This window comes from Cryptomeria japonica, chromosome 11 (genome assembly GCF_030272615.1).
Source record: "Cryptomeria japonica chromosome 11, Sugi_1.0, whole genome shotgun sequence".
NCBI lineage: Eukaryota > Viridiplantae > Streptophyta > Pinopsida > Cupressales > Cupressaceae > Cryptomeria > Cryptomeria japonica.
Window position 1 is genome coordinate 342,481,226 of NC_081415.1, and position 21,296 is coordinate 342,502,521.

A 21,296-nucleotide genomic window follows, 5' to 3' on the forward strand; every position below is an offset into this window, starting at 1 on the left:
TATAAATACCGATTACATTAATGTATCGGTTTGCCTCCAAAGGTATCATGTCCTTACATGTAGAGTCACGACCTCGGGTATCCTATATCATACAATGCAATTCCTTTGGGAGGAATATATATAGGATACAATAAGGCGGAGATATAATAAGCAGACAACGATATATATAGGATACGATAAGGCGGAGATATAATAAGCAAACAACGATATATACATGATACGATAAGGAGAAGATATAATCAGCAGCTAGCAATAAATACACTGTTCATATAGAGAACTATAAGCTATAAAAGGTGGATACATATACAGCAGACTTTGACATATACACGTTTAGTTTGTGATATTCACTTGCAATGAATTCGATATACATTCTGCAGATTGGATCTCCATCATATATAGTTTGAATTGACATCAAATGGAGATTAAAGTTCAAATAAAATTTAAAATTACCTACCTATTATAATCTGATCAAAACTTAACACTTTAAACAAACTAGCAAACTAAAGCTTACAACTTGCTAAAAACAATTTAATCTCCCGTGGGATACATAACAAGGAAAGCAGGATAGGGTGTAATAAGTTCTATTTAATAAATATGAAATTCTAGATTGGCAATAACATTGAATGATATTTTCAGCACTATGTAGGCTTGAGAATTACCATTACCCTTTAAGTGCAAAGTAACACTTATTGATAGGTTTACAAAGCTATTGCATATGAAAATAATAAAAGCTAACTATGAGAAGTAATTTGAGAATAATTGATGATGCAAAATGGAATTTTTAATGTAAAATATATTGTCCACAAATTCTAAAATCTAATGGATGCAACCTCCATTTAAGTTGTTGATTGAATTTATTACAAAAGACTTAAAGCTCATATTTCTTGCATTATGAGTGATCAAAAGATAGACAATCTTATAATAGTTGAGATCAAATTATAATTAGGGAACACTAAAAATAGTGAAACTTAGAGTATGCTCTTTCCTTTGAAAAAGGTGATTAGTGTGGGCTAAAAGTAGATTTCTTGGACAGTTCCAAATGATTTCAAGAAAACTCGTTTCCGTGTTGATTATGGTGGAATTTTGAAAACACTCTAAAACGTAGAAAACTTTCTCCTAATGCCTTGAATCTGAATACTCTTTGTTTCATTTCCCAATTATTATCATCTTGGGATTGACATTCACTATAAGCTTAGCTGGGAGACTTGTAGAACAAAAAGGATTCAGGGAGGTTGCCTCATATTTACTTCAAAATATGTGCAGTAAAGGTCAACTTTGGTATTGGAAAACCAAGAAAATCCTTTTCGGTTTACTAGTCACACCGGTAGTCCTTTATGGTTGCAAAGTGTGGGGCAGCAGCATGTCAAACTGCAGTTGGAGACAACTAGAAAAAATTCATAAACATCTCATAACAAGCAATCTCAAAGTTAAAACCACAGTCTTGTACGAAATTTTGTTAGCTTAAGTAGGTACTTTTACATTGGAAGCATCGGTGCTAAACCGATTGATATGTTACTTAAAGAAGGTTGAAAACATGGATAAATATCGCTGGCCTAAAATGGTTGTGGAGTTGATGGTAGATCATCGGAGGAAGAAAACTTGGATGAAGAAGAACAACAATTGGATGAACAAGTGGGGCATCAATTTGCATGGGTTTCCTAGCACCAATTGTGAAATAAAAAGTTATGTGATCAAAATATTTAAAAGTACCATGTGGACAAAGCAGATTGGGCGAAAAAAGAGCATACAACATCAAACATCTTAACCCAACAAAGGACCACTGTGAGAAAACATATTTAGGGGCAGCTATTAAAGGGAAGGTGAGGATGCTAGTTGCACAATTGAGAATAGGATTGCATCATCTTAGGTGTGAGACTGGTAGGTGGAAGATACCAAGGAAACTGAGAGGAAAGAGCTTGCGTCTTTTGCAATAAGGGGGTGGTGGAAATAGAATGGCACTTCATCATGAAGTGCACAACTTGTGAGAATATTCATACTTAGTATGAAAATGGCTTGAAGGTGGACAACATGCACCAGTTATTTGAAGAAGATAGGATTAACCAGACAACTAGCCTCCTAGTCAAAATTAACAGTAGGAGGTTTGACACCGAGGAAAGAATTTCAAGATAAACCAAAGCTCCCAATCTCAATCCCATAGACTGTTTAGTCTCGTGGATGTCATTAAACTCTTCCATTAATTCATTCATTCAATATAGACAAGAAAGGTATCTTGAACATGTGTAATGTATCCATTTTAAGAAAAATTGATTTGCGATCAATTAGCTCAGTTTTCGAGTTTTCTAGTAAGCTACTTGGGGAGTTGGGGAGAACTACAAACTTTTTGAAGTGCGCAAGATTGGTTAACAATGACTTTGGTTCTTGGCAGTGAGTTCAATTAGTCTTGGTGAGCCATATGACGCTTTCAAAATTGATTTCGAGATTCTTGTTAGCCCTTCAAACTTATTGGAAGATCATGTTATTTTTAGTAAGCACCCAATTACTTTAGACATCATCCTAAGACTTAATGACTACTTTCGCATGATTGTAATTGCATATTTATATCATTCTAGTATTTTCTGCAACTTGTTTAAATTATTAACTAATTAATTATTCACTTAAGTTGTCTAATGTTGAAATATTAATAAAGGACAACTTAGTGTATTAGCTCATTAGAAATGTGTTAAGTTGTGTTTCAAGTTGGATGCCTAGGGAAAGGGGCCTTTTGCAACCTTTCGCACATGATAAATATTATTTTTGAAAAAGGTCATTTTCTAGTATAATAGAATTGTTATTTTCAATTTATTGTCATTTCTCTCCAAGAAAGTTATAAAATGATGTTGAGGGCTCATTTCCAAGGTTAGTGGAAAATGTTATTTGCTTTGGTTTTGGAGAGAACTTGAGTTCTTCCAAGACCATTTGGTGAAAACCCTCTTGAGATTACTAATTTCAAAGATGAAAACCTCCTTTGCTAGTTGGTGTGTGTTGATGCATGTGTTGTGAGTCTGTGACACTTGCCAAGACAGAACAAAATACTAAGTATTCTATCCTCTCTTCAACAAGGAAACCTCAAATGCTAAACAATGTGATCAAATAAGGCAACCCCAAGGTTTACAATGCAACTTTGCAATGGATAGACTTAGTGAATGATGTGATTTTTTGTTTACACAAAGGGACTTACGCTTAGGTGGATCTCGAATTCTAAACTGACTTAAACTTCAAATGAAAGACAAAAGGGATAAGGTTAGAGCTCTAAGATAAACGCCTAAGGACAATGATGATAATGGATGGTGCTTAGATAGACCGATTCCTTATGGAACTACTTTCTACTTAACTAGAGGTAACTCACAACACAATAGAAAGAGTCCCATCTTTGAAGGTAGTAAAAGATTTTCATATTGCAAACATTCATCCAAATACTAAACATTGGCGCAATCCAAATGACAATCCACATCCGAACTATTGCCAAAATGAGGTTCAGACTAACCATACACTGCAATTTGCAATCAACAAACTACAAATGGTATGAACCAAGGAATTAATCAAATATATTCACATTTCTCTATTATAATCAATGGACTTTAACTAAATATTGAGAAGTAGAAACGATGCAAAATGTAGAAACCACACATAAAGATCTTATTAGAATAATATCTTTCTCTTTGTGTTATTAATGGTCATTTAAGTTGTTTCTAATTTCGCCTCTAATTAATGATTGTTTCTTTTAGAAACATCATCTTTGCAACTCTATTTAAATGAGCTTTGTCTCCTTGATTAATTGAACAACATCGATTCTTTGAAATCCATATGCTTTTGCATTTGTATTATGGTATCAGAGCAGAAAGAAAATTTTTGTTTTTTCTAAAAGATTTCGAATGAAATTTTTCATCACTGAAAAAACAAATCTAGGGCCTGTGATTTTTTCAGAATTCGAAATTCAATTTTTTTTTCTAAAGGTTTTTCTTTTGGGCGGTTTTTTCTACTATTCTTCGTGTTTTCTGTGGCGGATTTCTTTTTAACCAGACCTTCGTTCCACAACGCCATTAATCCTCTGTGTGTGACACAATTTTTTCCACCTACAAATTGTTTTTCTGCCATTTTTGGACGGAAATCTGCATTTTCGATTAGGGTTTTTACCCTTCAAATCAAGTTGAATATTTTTTTGATTGCAGATTTTTGGTGGGTTTTTCGAGAGCTCAACTGGGTTGTTTTCAGAATTTTGTGGGTGCATCGTTTTTCATGCCTCAAATTTCGTGCTAGCGGATTTCAATTCTGATTTCAAATTCTTTCTGGGTTTTTCGCAAGGATTTTTGGGTTGTCTTCGGATTTTTTTGGGTCAGTTGTAAATTTTTCTCGAAATCTGTGCCAGCCGTACTTCATCTGTTTTTTGAAGTCTGTACCTGTATATGCCTCTATTTTTTGCATTGGAATTTGTGCTTGGACTTGTCTCAGTGCATTGAACCTCGTACCTCAGGTTTTGTGCACTTAGCATCTTCTCAGTACCTCGTTTTTCGTGCCTCGAAAAGCGTGAAGATGGCTTATGGGCATCGATGTTTGTTTCCGTTTTTAATATTTTTTACTTGAAAAAAATTCTGATGGGTTTTAATATTTTTTTCCCTTAAAAAAGTCTCTAGGTTTTTAAATATTTTTTGCCCTTGTAAAAAATATCATGGGAGGGTTTATGATTTTTTCCTCAAAAATTGTACTTTGCTGCAGTCTATTTTTAGTCGCACCTAGAGTTGTTGTGCGAACATCTGCACTAGTCTCTTGTTTGTAGTCTATTTTCGGGCATCTTGCTCATCTGCAATAGTTTGGAGGGTTTGCCGATTTTTTCCTCAAAATCGTGACAACTGTTCTTGGTGTGTCTCTAGTTACAGGGAGGAACAATTCTCCAACATCAGGTTGGATAGTTGGTGTTGTTTTGGGTATCTCCAAAAGTTCTGCAGTTTCTGGGAGGGTTGGTGGCAGACTCATCTCAAGTGGCAGAGTTAGTGGCAGGCTCGTCTTCTGTTGCAGCGTATTCTGAGAAGAAGGGGACAACCTTCTCTATTATTTCTCTTGGTAGTTAGAACGATGACCATTAAGAGAGAGTATTAGAATAATATCTTTCTCTTTGTGTTATTAATGGTCATTTAAGTTGTTTCTAATGTCGCCTCTAGTTAATGATTGTTTCTTTTAGAAACATCATCTTTGTAACTCTATTTAAAGGAGCTTTGTCTCCTTGATTAATTGAACAACATCGATTCTTTGAAATCCATATGCTTTTGTATCTGTATTAGATCCACCATATCTTCAATGAAAATCATGTATCAATTTCGACACAGTCTTGGCAATAATTTCTTGCATGTACACCATGTCAGGCACACGCACTTCCCTGCATTCCCTGACTAACATTCCTCTGCACACAAAAGGGTCAAAGCTTGTCTTCCTTGACCAATGGTCTCTTCTCTGTGACCAATTTTCTATATAAAAGCTGCTAAGCCTTATTGTAAAGGGTTCTCTCCCTGTTGGTTTGAGCTATACTATGCTCTCTCACTTCTCTTGAAGACTTCTATTTATCTTGCATTTCTGCAACTGTAAGTTTGGCCATTGGCCTTATAATGAATTGAAGTCATCATTCTTGCCTTGCTTCAACTTATGCATGTTGTGTATGTGTTCTTACCTCCATTGTAAGTGTATGTTGGTGGCTTTCTCTCACGTGTATGTTGTGTTAACCCGTTTTGGGTGCGATTTGTGGAAAACTTTCTCCCCTTTTTGACACTCAACAATTTCTAACCTCCATAAATGCATTTGGTGTCATTCATGCAACTGAAGTTTTTGCATCTCCAAGGTGTTTCAATTGATTCTTTGTGTCATTTCTGGGTGGGGAGAAAAACGTCTCTTATCTTGGTGCATCACCTCCTTTCATTTTAGCACTTCCTTCTTCCCTTTTCCTCTGCCAGTTGTTAGGATAGGTTAAGAAGTAGAATTTGGAGTGTTGAGTTGGTTCAACACCTGGACTTGGATTGATAAGGAATCCGGCTTCTTCGAAGATTCATCCCCATTGTGCAAAGTCCCACACTTCGGGGTTGTTTCCATGTTTCATAAGGTTGCTGAGTTGATAGCTCAGCAAGGGTGCAAACGTTTGCGACAACATGACTCTTTGATGCTCAAGTACAAAAATAACACCGATTTGCAACACTTAGATATATTTTATGCTCAATTTTAAAACTTGTTGGAATCTCAGACTTAGCAAATAGTAGGATCACATAAACATTTTGACATTTTAAAACACTTGATCCTATTAACTTTCAAAATTCAAAATTCAAACCCTAATTGGCATATGGAAAACCTCTAGGCAAAATCATTTCAAAAACTAGACTTAGGCATTGATAGCTCAAAATTGCCCCCTGAATGCCAAAAACCTAAGCTAACAAGACGTGGAAAGAATGAAAGAGTGGCTCCCCATTTGCAAGGGGGTGATGTGTGAAAAGGGTCACAATAGGTGGTAGGTGCATTCATAGTTGAACTACTTGCCAAAACCAACAACTTGCCAACGCTTGAAAAAAAACTTGGGAAAAAACTTGGCTAATACTAGGCAAAAAACTCTGAAACTTAAAAAATTGTTTAAATTTAATTAGAAATGTATTTTTTTTGCAAAATTCAATGAGAAGATGCATCCCATGAGTCAATAAATGATTACACAAAAGAAACAAGCTGAGTGTAGATATATTTAACCGCAAAGTGGGTGCAAAATTGCATCCTCACGAGGAATGATGGTTGGAAGCAAAATAGTAAATAGTTTTTGTAGAACTAAAAGTAAACAAATATATATAGTTACATCTTCCTCTTACCAGCTCTAGTAAAAACTAGGGGAAAGGTAGAACTAGAGGGTCTAGTCCTAGAAGTCTGTTGTGGGCGTGATATCCTAGTATGTTGGTATCTCCTATTACAAGAAGTATGTAGTTAGACATGTCAAGAGAAAATACTATCTAGTTGAAGAATCAAGTTATTTCAAGAATAATGGGTAAAAAATAAGATAAATGAAACTAGAAGGTTAATATTATTATCACTACTAATATTAGAGCGCATAGTGTTGTCAATTGTCTCAAGTATGAGTCGAACACTAATTATGCTTAGCACAATTCTTAATTAGTGATGCATGTCTTTCAAGGTTCAAAAGGATGTTGTGGCTTTGTTGATGCATGTTGTTCTCCCTCTAGGAAGTTGTTGTAAATGATTATGATATTGGATTTATAGAACTATATTATGGTGGTATCTCACTTGGCACCATGTCAAAGCTTCTTGCATTATTGATGCATGATAATGAATTTGACTACGACTTTATAGGATGAATAAAATTTATTATTGTCTTATTCTTAGATGGAATCAAGATTGCATAAAACTCTCGTACCTTGTAATATCCCTTGCTAGTTTTGACCTCAAATTGCTTATTAGATGTCTAGGCAAATAATCATCAATCGCTTTGCATACAACCTCTTTACTTGTTGTTTCTATGTTTCAGTCTAGTAACAATTGCTTGAAATGATATCAAATGTGATTTAAATGCTTTCAAATGGTCACTAAGATGTCTAGGCAAAGAACCATAAACACTTTGCATACAACCTCTTTACTTGTTGTTTCTATGTTTCAGTCTGGTAATGATTTCCTACAACAGCTAGACATTAATACAAATAGTTGGCATGCAAACTAAATATGAGAGAGACAACTCTTGACATTCAAACTCCTCGTGACTACAATGATATTAGAATGCAATGAGATTGCCTACAAACTGAAATGACAAGCAAAAGGCCAAGACTCTCGGCTTACAATGATGTATCCAATGCAAGTACCAAACTGATATAAATGTGCATCTACAGCTGCTTAAGAATAGCGACCAATACAACTGAAAAATGATGCTAGCTACACTAGGAAAACATGAAAGAACCTGATGTAAGGAGTTCTTATGATTGATGAAGATGTGGCAGATCCTTGTGCAAAGAATGGAGTCTCTTTGAAGCCAAATCGTGCTTCTCATGCAGTCGCCCTTGTTCTAGCATGAACTTCTGATATTAAGTTGTAGTAGCAATAATGAAGATTTTCAACAATGTCTTCTTCCAATATATTAAAATCTGCAAAAGATATTCCATAAAACCCCTGGAAGATTCTGAAAGAAGTGTAAATCTTGTCCAATGAAGCACCAACTAGACCTTTGTATGAGGCCCACAGTCAAGCAATGATTCAACTGGTCTTTCACAACCTCAAGATTGAATAAGCACTGAAGAGATTGCGTTCTCCAATGCTGAAGTTGCTTGAAACCCTAGGTTTCAATGCGCAACACCCAAAAACAAAGACAAATTATCATCAATAATGAGTTTGGTTTGCTTTTTTGAAACCTTTTATATCCTCTCAACTCTTAAATGCCTTTAATTCCCTTTTGAAATCCACTTTAGGGTTTTCATAAAACTTTATAATAACTTTTCAAAAGGGTCGATCCCTTCATTTGGTGCAAAACAAAATAATATAAAGTATATATATTAATAATCACTTATATCTCCCTTGAAATTGGTACTTTATATTATTTCTCATATGCACTTTATAATTTGACTTTATAATCATTAAATGTCTTTTTGTAATAAAGTCATTAAGTGCTCTCACTTTATAATTTGACTTTATGATATTGAATCCCCTTTAATTATAAAGTCACATGAAGTAAATGCAATATTCCCTTAAAATAATTAATTATTATTAAAGTAACACTTTAATATAATTAAATGTCATAACTCCATTAATAACCATTATTTAATGATTTTGACTTCATCACTGGCTAGCCCACTGCTCCCACTGTCAATTTGGATGCCTTAGTAAAAATAGTAAGTGTCCCTCTCTAACATCGACTGACTTACTATAAATATTAAGTCCCTCAAAACGGAACTAGAAATATCTTAATATCAATGCCTAAGAACAACTGAAAGATCTAGTGAGATAAACACTTACAACGGCCATCTAAAGAGCTCCAAAACTCCCAAACTGACCCTCTAATCCACCATACTAGCCTACGAGGGTCAAAATAATAGGCTAATCCCTCGAAATCTGATGCTCACGAAAATGGGGACATTACAAATTAAAATATGAATGGTCAAATGACATGAAATAGAGATTTCTAAGATTCAGTTGATCATCGTATGTATGAACTTATAGAGTTAGTTTTAAGTTGCTTCTGCAGAAATTATATTATATTCGATGACATTTACCCAGTGAACAATATATTACTCCAACATTATTCATTTGAGAACATTATATCCAATCGCTGCAGAGTGGTATCAATTGGTATAGGAGACAATGTCTAACATAGTTTTTGACACACGAAAGTTGTCTGGCTTTTCCTCTAAACTGCCATACATTATATGTGAAGCCTTATCAGCATTTAACTGGAGTTCAATTAAGATATCGCTAGGAGCAGTTAATTAAAATTAAAAGGTAGCGATCAATCAAAAAGGGCAAATAGTGGTCAAGACGTAAACAACGATAATGGCTAGTCAAACAAATAATAATTAAGTACTCTAAAATGGTGTGATTCTAGGGTTGATGTAAGACACAGTATAATTAAGAAAATATATTAAGTATGATGACTAATTCAGTTATAATTTAGAAATAATTACTTTAATATATCCAAAAGGTGTGATTTAAAAAAGTGAAAGAGTTGTGGCTCTCCCATCATGAAGGGATAAATAGGGAAGAGATTCATTTGTAGGGGAGGACCATCGATCATATCATTTCAGAACAGGTATAGAAAAGAAGAATAGAAAAGAGGAAAGGGCTATCTTCAGGAAAATATACCAAGTACAACAATTACAAAAAGATTGAATCTTTTCACCACAGACAAATAAGGGAAGCATTTCCCTGATTTAATAGAAGGCACAACACACTCTCAGGATCAACATTATTTATATTAGTAACATTTATAATAATATCATATATGCTGATAATATTGTGTGTATGTTCATAATGAAACATTATTGTTCTGAAAAATTTATGTATAATGAGCAAATATGTTTGATTGCTTATTGTTTGTGAATATATATACTGTGTAATTCTATTTAAGATGAATGCTGTGTTGGCAACCGGTAGCAAACTGAGAGGGGGAGGGGGGTAAATCAGTTTGCACAATAACTTTCTGCAACTTATACCACAAATCAGATTTGATAATTATCAATTAAAATATGAAACAACACCACATCAATATCACACATAACACCAAGATTTTTGATGTGGAAAACCTGGTTAAGGGAAAAACCACGGTGGGAACCTACCCACAATGAGATAATACCCTGTTAGGAGTAAATGAAATATTACAATGGGGAACGCACATGCATTCAGGCACACTGCCTAGAGCTCAATGCTCAAACAAGAAACCCAGAAAGGCTACAACCTTAAGGGAAGGCTCACTACCTTACAAGAAGTCTCATTGACTTACAAAATGATTCAGATTACCATCCGGATTACATGAACTACAAAATAGCATCTGCATATGCCTGGATACAGTTTTGGTTAAGCACACAATCTGCTCTGCAACACTTCTCTTCTCTCCTTGACTTCATAAAATGTAATATCCCCTTCTCTGCAGTGATTAGTTCAATTGGCCATTAGCCTATTTCGAAGGCCCGTAGGCTAGTCGGGAGTAGAAATTAAGGTTTCCTATTTTCTAGGAGGATTCTTTGGTGTTTTCAGGGAGTGTATGTGGGAGTTTGATAGTTTGGATTCTGGATTCCTTCTGGGTTTTTCAGAGAGTTTTAGGATGGTTCAATATGCAACTGATTCTGAGGACTTTTTCAGACTTACTATTGTTAGTAAGTTGCGATGACTTCTCAAAATGTGTTTAAAATGCATTTGGATACTTACTATTTTTAGTAAGTGCTATTTTTAGCAAGTGAGGGCGAGGACAGTTTATTTTTTGGGTTTTTTGAGAGCTTCGCAGCGGTGTGACATGCATCGCCATCTGTTCACTTTTGGCAGACTTACTATTATTAGTAAGTGACAATTGTTTCCTGGTTTGTGCTCTAACGGAGTTTGGAGACACTATTTTAGTAAGCACTATTTTAGGGTTTTAGATTGAGCCAATGCAACACGGGCTATTTTTAGCAGTCCATCTTGACATGGTGATTTAGTGATTCAGTGCTATTTTTGGCAGGGTTTCTGCAGCTCAGTGCAGTGGCTATATCCGACAGGGCAGTTCATTCAGTTTGACCTCCCATACTCTTGGAGTTTGTTTTATCAAGTTCAATATTTGATGGAAAATGATGTTTTAAGTTGAATAATAACTTACGGCAAAAATGGACGATTTATTAAAGGGATTGCTCAAGTTATATTAAGTCATTTTCTCAATTATGTTGGGTGAATTCATGGTTGAGCATAACTATTTTATAAGTGAATTATTAATAAGGCAAGTTGGACACCTTAGAAAGAAATATGTTAATTGTATGAAATAGTTCACTTATTTACTTTGGACGCCATAATGCACTTTATTGATATTTTTATTAAGTATATTTACTTCCTTGTGATGGACGATTTTGGGGAAAAAAGAAATGAAATGCAAATTGCAAATTTGAGAGAATTGAATGTGCATTTGGATTTGGCGTCCATTTGGGAGTGAATTTGAATTTGAATTTGGAGCTTCAAAAGCTATAAATAAGAGTGTTGGGCTCTTGTTTTGGTTATCCAATCTTGTTATGATAACAAAGTGCTGTCGAAATGTCGTCAGATTCTTACTTCGAGGGGTGCATACCTCCTAGTGCCTCAGTTTTGTGTTTAAAAGTGTTCTTGTTGCTAGTCGCGGAGTGTGCTGAAGTGGATTTTTGGTCGCAGCTCTCAATGTGTCATTCTCCTTGTTCTGAGTATTTCATCTATCTTTCTTTATGGTTTAGACCATTCATTTTGCAAGTTTATAGAGCTTAAAATGGTGTTTTGGATTTTATTTTTGCAAAATCGTACCTTAGCTGGCCGTACCATGTGGTTGGGCACTTTGGAATGTGTGCATAAATTATTGGGGTTGGTTTGCCATGTTTTGTTGTCCTAGGAATGATTGCCTACCTCCTAGTGATCATTTGATTTTAATTTCGTGTCATTTGGTTAAGAATTGGGTGAGTTGTGACTGTTTTAATGGGATTTGGTGTTGCTGGTCTGTGTGTTTTCAGCGTGCTGGGAGTATATCAGAATTAAAGTTTTTGGTGTTTGGAGTTGGTTTTGGGGTGTGTGAGTTCATTGGTGTGAAGAGAAAGGACTTGGTTTCATTTGCAACTGTTGGTCATGTTATTGCACTTGGTTCATCACTCTTATATGCTATGATTCATATTGTAATGTTGGTAGTAGTACTAACAATAGTTTTTCTAACTTGTCCCACTGCATAAGTGGGAGAGGCTGGCCTTGCCGCCTATATTTGGAATAGTGATTTCCCTTAAATTGTAATCCATATTGTGCATTGTAAAGCTGGTTAGTAGTACTAACAACTATCTAATTGGATTATTGCTTTTAGTCCCACTACATAAGTGGAAGAGGCTGACTTTGCCGCCTATTTTGAATATTGTAATACTGTCCTCCCACTGCATAAGTGGTAGAGTTGATTGTAATTTCATTTCTAGTCCTCTCGCTGGATAAGCGATTAAGTGATTGCTTCTTCAGTTTCTTGGCTTGTCCTTGGCTGGTTTACCACCAAGTGATCTTTCAGTATTCTCATTATCCCGCTGAAAAGTGGAAAGGGCTGACTTGCCGCCCCAAGTATTGTAATCAATTTCAGTTTCTTGCATCTAATAATCCCCTCAACACTGTATGCTCTCATCTTCCCAGATTGGGCTCTCGGTGATCAAAAGGTGGAAAGGGTTACTTTCAGCAGTATTGGGATTTCATTTTCTGACCCTAACAGGTGTTTGGTGTGATTGTAATCTTGTTTAAAAAATCAAAAAAATTAAGGGGGATATTACATAAAATCACTTGTTCGCACATACAATTTGACCATACACACTTTTAATGATTGTAGACTTACAATCTTACATGATTATTACATTTATTTATACAAAACATCAACCTATATTTCAAGGCCGGCTAAACCCTCAATACAAATTACAAAATAATAACCTCACACACTACAACAACATATGCGGACCAAAACAATGTCGGCTAAGACATAGTCTGGACCTAAATCAATACTTCAAACTCTCAACACTTCCAACAATTATGCCTCGATCATCTGCAACACACTACAACCACCAAGAATGTCGCATAACATGAAGAACATCATCGGACCAAGAAAATCTTCAATAACGTGCTCAACGATCAATGCGGACCACCAATACTTATAGAACACGATCTAGAAATATTCACAAGCAACGTGAATTGCAACACAACAACCACAACAACTCGAATTACCAAAATCATCACCATCTCATTAGCGGAGATCAAGAACACCATCAAAACTGACTGTCAACATGAAAGATTTGCTCGTGGACATCCAAATTATGAACCAATCGAACTGAGGATACAAATCAATGTCCCAAACACATCCCATACATCTGCAACTAAAGATATAGCAATTCTGGAGCAATTCGGAACACAAACCAGAATACTGAATAACATGAACAACTGAATATCAAACTCAATACCGGAACTCATAACTTGATCAGAACATCACACAAACCACTGAAAATTATGCTGAATCAACTAGAGATAAGCATCTCTAAATCCATTAAACCGCATCAGCTCAACTGTAACAGACTGACCAAACCAACTCATTTAATCAGACTGCAACATTGGAATACACAGAAGAATATGTTGACATCAATGACAGCACATCATTCCAACAAACTCTTAGCAACATCCAACATGCTGTTCAATAAAGAGTTTTAGGAACTGTCTTATATCCATCTTAGTGAGGGTATGGAGAGGGTTTCCAATGGTAACGAGGGGCTTTCATGTAGTCATAGGACCCATGAGGTCAAGGAGCTAGTTACTTTCTCCATACTAGTCTTGCTAAGTTGGAAAGAATTTGAATGTTTAAAGGTATAAAGACTAGAAGGATAGCAAATAGGGCTGCCAAGTCTAGCAAGGGGGTTAGAAGCAACCATCCCTTGGCCTTGGTAGACAACGGATCCAAGCTGGCCGTTCGGGCCTCTTATACTTTATCTCTGACTGTATATTAAATAGAATAGTGTGTGGTGATTAGAAGTAAATATGTTTGTATGTGTGTATGCTTCCTTGTGGTTGCAGGTTCTCTCCAATCCAATAACCTACCCTTCTGGAGTAAGGTAAGTTTTGATTCATACTTTGATTTTTTCAAATGTTATGATGAATGTTAAGTGATCAATTGAATGATATAGTAATCTTGGTTCAAAAATTCACTATAATAAGTTTAATTAGAGTATTTCTCCTAAATTGAATAAGTTGTTTTTAAATTAGAAGTGTTTTGAGTAGAAAATTACTGTTAAACAAGCTCACTACTACTAGGGGACATTACAACTATGTACATTCAAGTCATATTCCTCATATAAAAGATTTTGAGCATTGAGCACTGAGCATTGTTTGCCTTGAAGTTCATCTTTAATACATCGTGGCCAACTGAAGTGATGATGTTGTACAAGCATTTTGAAGTGATTTAGGGCTTTGTAATGTTCTTTCATAGGGTTATATGTGCATTTAAATTCTTTTTCCCCTCCAAAATTAAAATAAAAAGTAACTTCGTATGAACTAATTGCATAATTAAGATTAGTTTATTGGAGTATCAAACTAAATTAATAATTGTGCCTAAAATTGAATTTTTTGCTGACCAATAAGGAAAGGGACATTATAGGCTTTCTATTAGTAATTTATCATTTTAGCATGGTTATCACTACTAACACTTCAATCATCATCTTTAGTAGGAACAAATATATTATGAAAATTTAGATAAGGACGGGTGTACCAAAGAAGGGTTTATGGAGTTTCCAAAGTTGTGGTTTCTAGCTAGGGCTTGCTTCAATATTTTTAAACTAAGTTACCAGTTCAGGTTCGGATTTGGGGATTCGGCAATTTTTTTTTTTCTTGGGTACGAGTATGGGTTCGTCCGTATATATATATATATATATGTTCAAACATCAAAATTATAAAATATAATTATATAATTTATAAACTATCACTACCGTTATTGATTATTACAATGATACAATCCATACAAAATTGAAATATACAATGTGACTGCTGCAATGATATATTACAGCAGTTATAAACATATCAGATATTACAAAGAATAATATAATACAACATCATTCAACCACGAAAAAAGGATCCTAAGTTAGAGCACGACAGAGATATGAATAAGAATAGAATTAGGATAGAAGGATGAACAAAATAAGGACATAAATAAAAGCAGATCTGCAGTAGTCTAGAACAGCTTGGTGCAATAGAACAAGATAATATATGAGCAGCCTTATGTAGAGGATAAGAACATAATTCAGAGCAGATCAGTGAAGCATATTGGAAAAGATCAGAGAGACATGGGTTCACATGTTAAAAAAATATTTAAAAAGTGTTTTTTTATTGGTTTTTGTGTTTTTATGACCTGTGGGCCCCGTTTTTGGGAACCCACGGGCCTGGGTTCTTCTGGGTCTACCCGGGCAAGAACCAGGAGCTGGACCCAGCCTAAAATGCCAAGAACTAGTATCTTAGTTTTTAAAAGATCCATCTTGATAAAAATGGAGGCGAGTCATCATTCAAAGCCACTCATCTTGATTTGCTATTTTTAGTCCATAGCAATTTTAGGTATCATGATTTTTAATTGTTGCTAACTTTATTTTGTTGTAATTTTTTAGGAATCTATATTTGTGGAAGTCTATTTCAGGATTTCTTAGCATGCAAGAGATGAGAGTTCTAATGTTAGTTTGTAGTAATCTAATGTTAGTTTGGATTTATTATTAGTGCATTATTTCTTGCAATAAATCTTGTGTTGCATGCAAGTAGGTTGTTCTTAGGGTAGAAATTCTACTTACCTTATTTGTTTTTCATGCAATATCTTGGAAAACTTGATAAATAGGCACTTTTGGCACTTAGTTTGGAGTCGATATTGTTGATCCAAAATTCATTATTTATTCAATATAATTTAGTAATGCTTATCTTGTTTCTAACTTGATGTTGAAAGTTCATTGTTATGTGCTATTTCACTTTTGTGAGTCAAGTATTGTAATGTCCCCTTTTTTTTGCCCAGGCTTCTAGAGAGAATAATTTAATTATTAATGTTTTAAGTTGAATATCTTATAAAGTGACTTTCTCGAGGTTAAAATAAAAGTTAAATAATATAAACTCACTTTAAGGGAGTGAAAAGTTCATTGTATTTAAATGGTGATTTTATAAATTTAAATCCAAAATAAGTTCCAGTTGAGGTTATAAAAGGAGGCCGAGGAAAAGGGGAATTCATTTAGAAGATTGATGATTTCTCTGTTTGAGATTTGTGCTTGCGGCCAAATACTTACCAATGGGATGAAAACCCCAACGATTTGCCTAATGGATTTGGAAGCTAGAGTGGTTCTATTCAGGAATCGACAGTGAGTTTAAGGTTTGGAATTAGGGGATGAAAACCGTTATATTCTATCAAGCGGTTTCATCCAAAAAGTCGTCATTGTGCTGAATGTCCAAGGAATAATTTTTTTAGTTAAATTAGTATATTTATTTTCAGGTTAGTAGTGTATGCGGGAAAATGTGGTGATCAAAACGAATAAATCAAGATCAAATGGCCTACATACCAATGAGACTCTTAGTGCAAGTATAAACTAATTTAAACTAGTTTAACTTCCCAGGGGGTGTCCCATTTTTCTCTATCTCACAAGATCCCTAAAGCCAATGTTTTGCTATCAGATCATTGAGCAAATGACTTAGGAATGACAACTCCAAGAACGAGTGATATTGTGATCTATATGCATGAATGCATTCTAAGATCTATATGATATGTTAAAAACTATGATGCTTAAGCTAAGATTGAGATAGTGATATGATAAAAGAGATTAACAAATTACCCTAACATGATATACTAGCATGGATATTCTATGATATGAAATGAAACTTCTAAATGTTATGATGATATTTTAACAAAGAGAGGCTAAAATGCTTAGTAATTTAGACTATAATGTAGATGCAAGAAACTTGGATATGGAGAATGAAGAATGTGAGCTCTATTTATAGGGAAAATAGGGCAATGGATGGTTAAGATTGAATAATCTTAACAATGGTTAGGATTGAAAGTTACTCAATCCATGTTTATAATTTTCACCAATGAAATGGTGACAATTGTCAACAAGAGGTGGCTTGAGAGGAGATGCAAGAGGCATTAAATGCTTGAGGAGACATGAAGGTTACCTTAGGAGGTAAGGTTATGGTTAGGTTAGGGTCATCCATTGGATAAAGCTTTTACCCAAGGGGTAAACTCTTGTGCAAGGGTTAATAGGATAACCAAAGTTAAAGCCATGGGTGCTTGATAAGACCCTTGGGTTAGATGAGGGTTAAGTTAGAGAGAAAGTCTCTAACCATGAGGGGAAGGTTGAGCTAACCATTAATGGTTTGGAAGACTTTGGGGACAAATTTCTAAGAGTCCTTTCAAATTTGGGGGAACTCAACAAGTTAGCTTGTTGAAAAAATATAGCCTTAAATGCATTTAGAAGACTTTCCTCCAAATTTGAGAAGTGACTTCCTCAATTTTAGTGAAAGGACATGATTAGGAGTTGATTAGGCCAATTAAGATAGTTTAGAAGAATCTAGAAGGCTCTAGAAGAGGTTTAGGAGGCAAGTGGGAGAAAAAAAATTTAAATACAAGTGGGGGGATTTTTATAAATAAATTAGATTTATTTATATGCAAGGGTTAATTTAATTAAATGTAAATTTAATTAAAAGGAAGAAAGGGGAATTAATTAAATAAAGTGATTTATTTGATTAAAGGCTAGAAAAGGTTTAGGTGAATTTAATTAAATAAACTGAATAATTTATTTAATCAAATAGATGAAAATGAAGAAATTAATTAAATAGGATTTAATAAATAGGAGGAATGGGGTTAAAATAAATATTAAATATTTATTTAAGAAAGTGGTCAGATTTATACGTCTACAAGTAGATTCCTATAGATTGCAAATTTATTGAGATTAGCAAACTAATGATGAATTTGTGGAGCACATGGGAAAATTTAGGTCTTATAGATAAACATTTTGAAAAGTATTATTTGTGAGATTTATCCAAATCTGCAAATTAAGAGAAATATTTATGAGTGGAACTCATGCCCAGTCTTTTGATAATATTCAGCAATTTCAAAAGAAATAATATTAAATATATTCTTTTTGTTAAGTTGCAAGAAATTGTGAGGTGTTTGTCCTATATAGAAATCCTCACAACAAAGAGTGATTTTGAGCCAACGTCTAAGGCTAAAAGGAAATGAAAGTTGAAAATTGTTTGGGGAATGGTGTATAGAACTTGAATGCATAAATAATCAGGAAAAGTATTTGCACTGCCATCCACTACAGAAAAGTCACGCATGTCTTAATGGGTGCAAAATAATCATAGGGACAACTTTGTAGTTTGCTGCTACAATTGGGATGAAATACAGGTCATGCCATCCCATAAGGGGTTTCCAGAGGTTGCATTATACACTTATGTACATTACGCTAGTGTGCAAGGACAAATTGAGTGTATAGTGAGGCTGCGAGGCAGTTAAAAGAGGCATGAATATTCCCTTTCTCATGCTATTGAATAACAAAGTTTTACTTTGGAGTTGCCTCAACTTGTCAAAGAGGAATCGTTAGGTCCTAGAAGCGCTCAGCTATCATTCAGAAATTGGCACAGCATATAGTAAATGTTGGAATCAATTTTGATTTGGATCATTCCTTTGGGATTCGAACCAAATGTATAATATTTAAGTTTTGATTCACTCGCTCAAGACATTTATCACTGCCGGGCATTTAATTTTGTCGTCTTTCTCTGTGTAATAATAGCTGAAATATAGTATTATCATAGCTGTTTGTAAGTGAAATGCAATCTGAAATGTAAATAAAGGTTCTTTACCATTTGTCATCCAATATTCCTATTGATTTTGTGGTGTATGGAGTAAAGATTCCAATAACAATGGCATTCCTATCAGAATTGTTAAATCATTGGTCTCTGATAATTATTTGACAAAACATCTGTAAGCTAATAATCAGAAATAGTGCAAATATTTGAACAAAAACCTGGCCCAACATCTTACAAGTATCACTTAATAGTTAATTGTTATTGAAAGCTTTGTATTACAACATCTGTTAGGTTGGTGATTACAACTTTGAATACTACTATTGTGTTTTGTCAATGACTTTTGTATGTGTAGATGAAGTGAATTAAATTGCTTTTACAATTAATTGTAAGATTGGTTTTGCATATCTTAGTGTATTATTACCATTTTAATTTGCAACTTCCATTGCAACACAAAATAGAATAAATGTGTGATAAAATCACTCTTCAAATTAGAAGGGGAAGCTTTTGTAAATTAAAAACTATCTCAAAATTGGGTAGTATGTACTTGCTTGCAATTTACAAATTTTGTAACGTTTTTAGGGGTGATTTCATGTTCATGTTGAATTTTAAAGTATGTCTTCTTGGATTGAACGAAGGCAAAAGGTTGTTGCCGGGAATAATCATTATGTTATGTTGTTATATTATGTTTATGTTGTCGTCGGTAATAATGAGTTATGGCGGTCAGTTAGTTAGCCGACGAGTAGGTAGTTGGAGTCGCGATGGTTGTGTCGCACCCCTTCGGGTATTATATATTGTGTACCTTTTCTTCGAAGTATGATCATGTTAGTCATGTCAGATGTAATGTTATAAGCACTTATTGTACATGGACTGTGGAATTAATACAGAGACTGGTTATTTAATATATTTCCATTATGTTCTGTGCATTTACTTTCTGCATTTAACCGTTTACCCGAGAGGGCAAACATTTGGCGCCGCTGCCTAGACGAACTCGGGAACAGAAGACACGGATGGCGCACGAACACGATGGGCCTACCCGTCGGTGAGATTAACCCAAAGGCCGATGACACGCAAAGGGAACAATTGTCGTGGGATGCAGAGCGTGATGGCAAGAGGCGAAGGGGAAATTGAACCCTGGAATAATCCCGACACACTGTTGATATAAATCGTGGCCAAAAGGCAAAATAAAAATAAAAATAATAAAAAGTTTTTTTTGTACATGGCCTATGTTTGTTGTGCACGGAAGTGACTTATGCTCAATAGACTAAATAAGGACAAAAATAAAAAGATACAAAGTGACGAATGGGAAGTGGCACAAACCACGTTGAATCTCAGACAACAGATAGAACGAAGGCATAGGCTAAGGCAGCTTGCCGAGGGACGACCGGCCGAGGGGTTGCTCGAAGGGAACCCAGGAGGTGTCACGGAGGTTGCGGAGGCAGAGATAGATGGAGAGAATTACACTGTCGTAGGGTTGCCCGAAGGGAACAGAGTAGGAGTCACGGAGGGTGCCAAAGGAGAGCTCTACAGTTCGCCAGAATACCACCGTAGGGTAAGAAGTCAGGAAGAGTTGGTGGAACAAACAAGGCGAAGTCTAAACCTGATCGATGCTACCAGAGACTTGCTAAAGAATTTGTCCATTTCGGAGGACAATCGGAGGGAGACAGCGGAAGGTGATGGTACGACCGAAGGTGCCGAGGGAGCACAAGGGTACCGTACGAGAGGCAATTTGTTTGGTTCTGTGTTAGCAACTTTTTCCGGAGGACCCATGAGTGGAGGTTCAGTTGCAGGAGGCGGAGGATCACCAGGTACAAGCACACAAGGAATTAGAGGAGCGAGACCCAGCGGTGGGATGGCGAGTAAACAAAAATTGCCAAAATTCATAGGGGAGGGCAAGGAAGACCCCTTACGGCACTGCCGTACATGTGAAACCATTTGGTCCGCCAACAGAGTAACAGACCAGGATGACTGGGTACAGCAGTTCCCAGCCACGTTACGAGGAGTTGCCATAGATTGGTACTCCGATGTGGACAAGCAAAAAGTGGCCACGTGGGCCAATCTATAGAAGGAATTCACGGGGGAGTTTCGGTTGCTCCGTGATGACAATGAAATTGTAACGGAGATATACAGTACCAAACAAGGTACCAGGGAAACAGTACGGGCATACAGTCGGAGGCTGAAAGAACTCTTGGGTAAAATGGAAAGCCAACCTCCAGATGGATTGAAGAAACGATGGTTCGTTGAAGGGTTGAAATCCTCCCTACGAAGGAAGATGAAAATTGTACCCCCGACGTCATATGACGACGCTTATAATA

General features: G+C 35.4%; 1 protein-coding gene across 2 annotated transcripts in view; it reads left to right on the plus strand.

The window, feature by feature from the left end:
* LOC131074819 (copper-transporting ATPase PAA1, chloroplastic) overlaps positions 1–21,296 on the plus strand; it is a 257,652-nt gene that overhangs the window by 184,474 nt on the left and 51,882 nt on the right. The window lies entirely within an intron of this gene.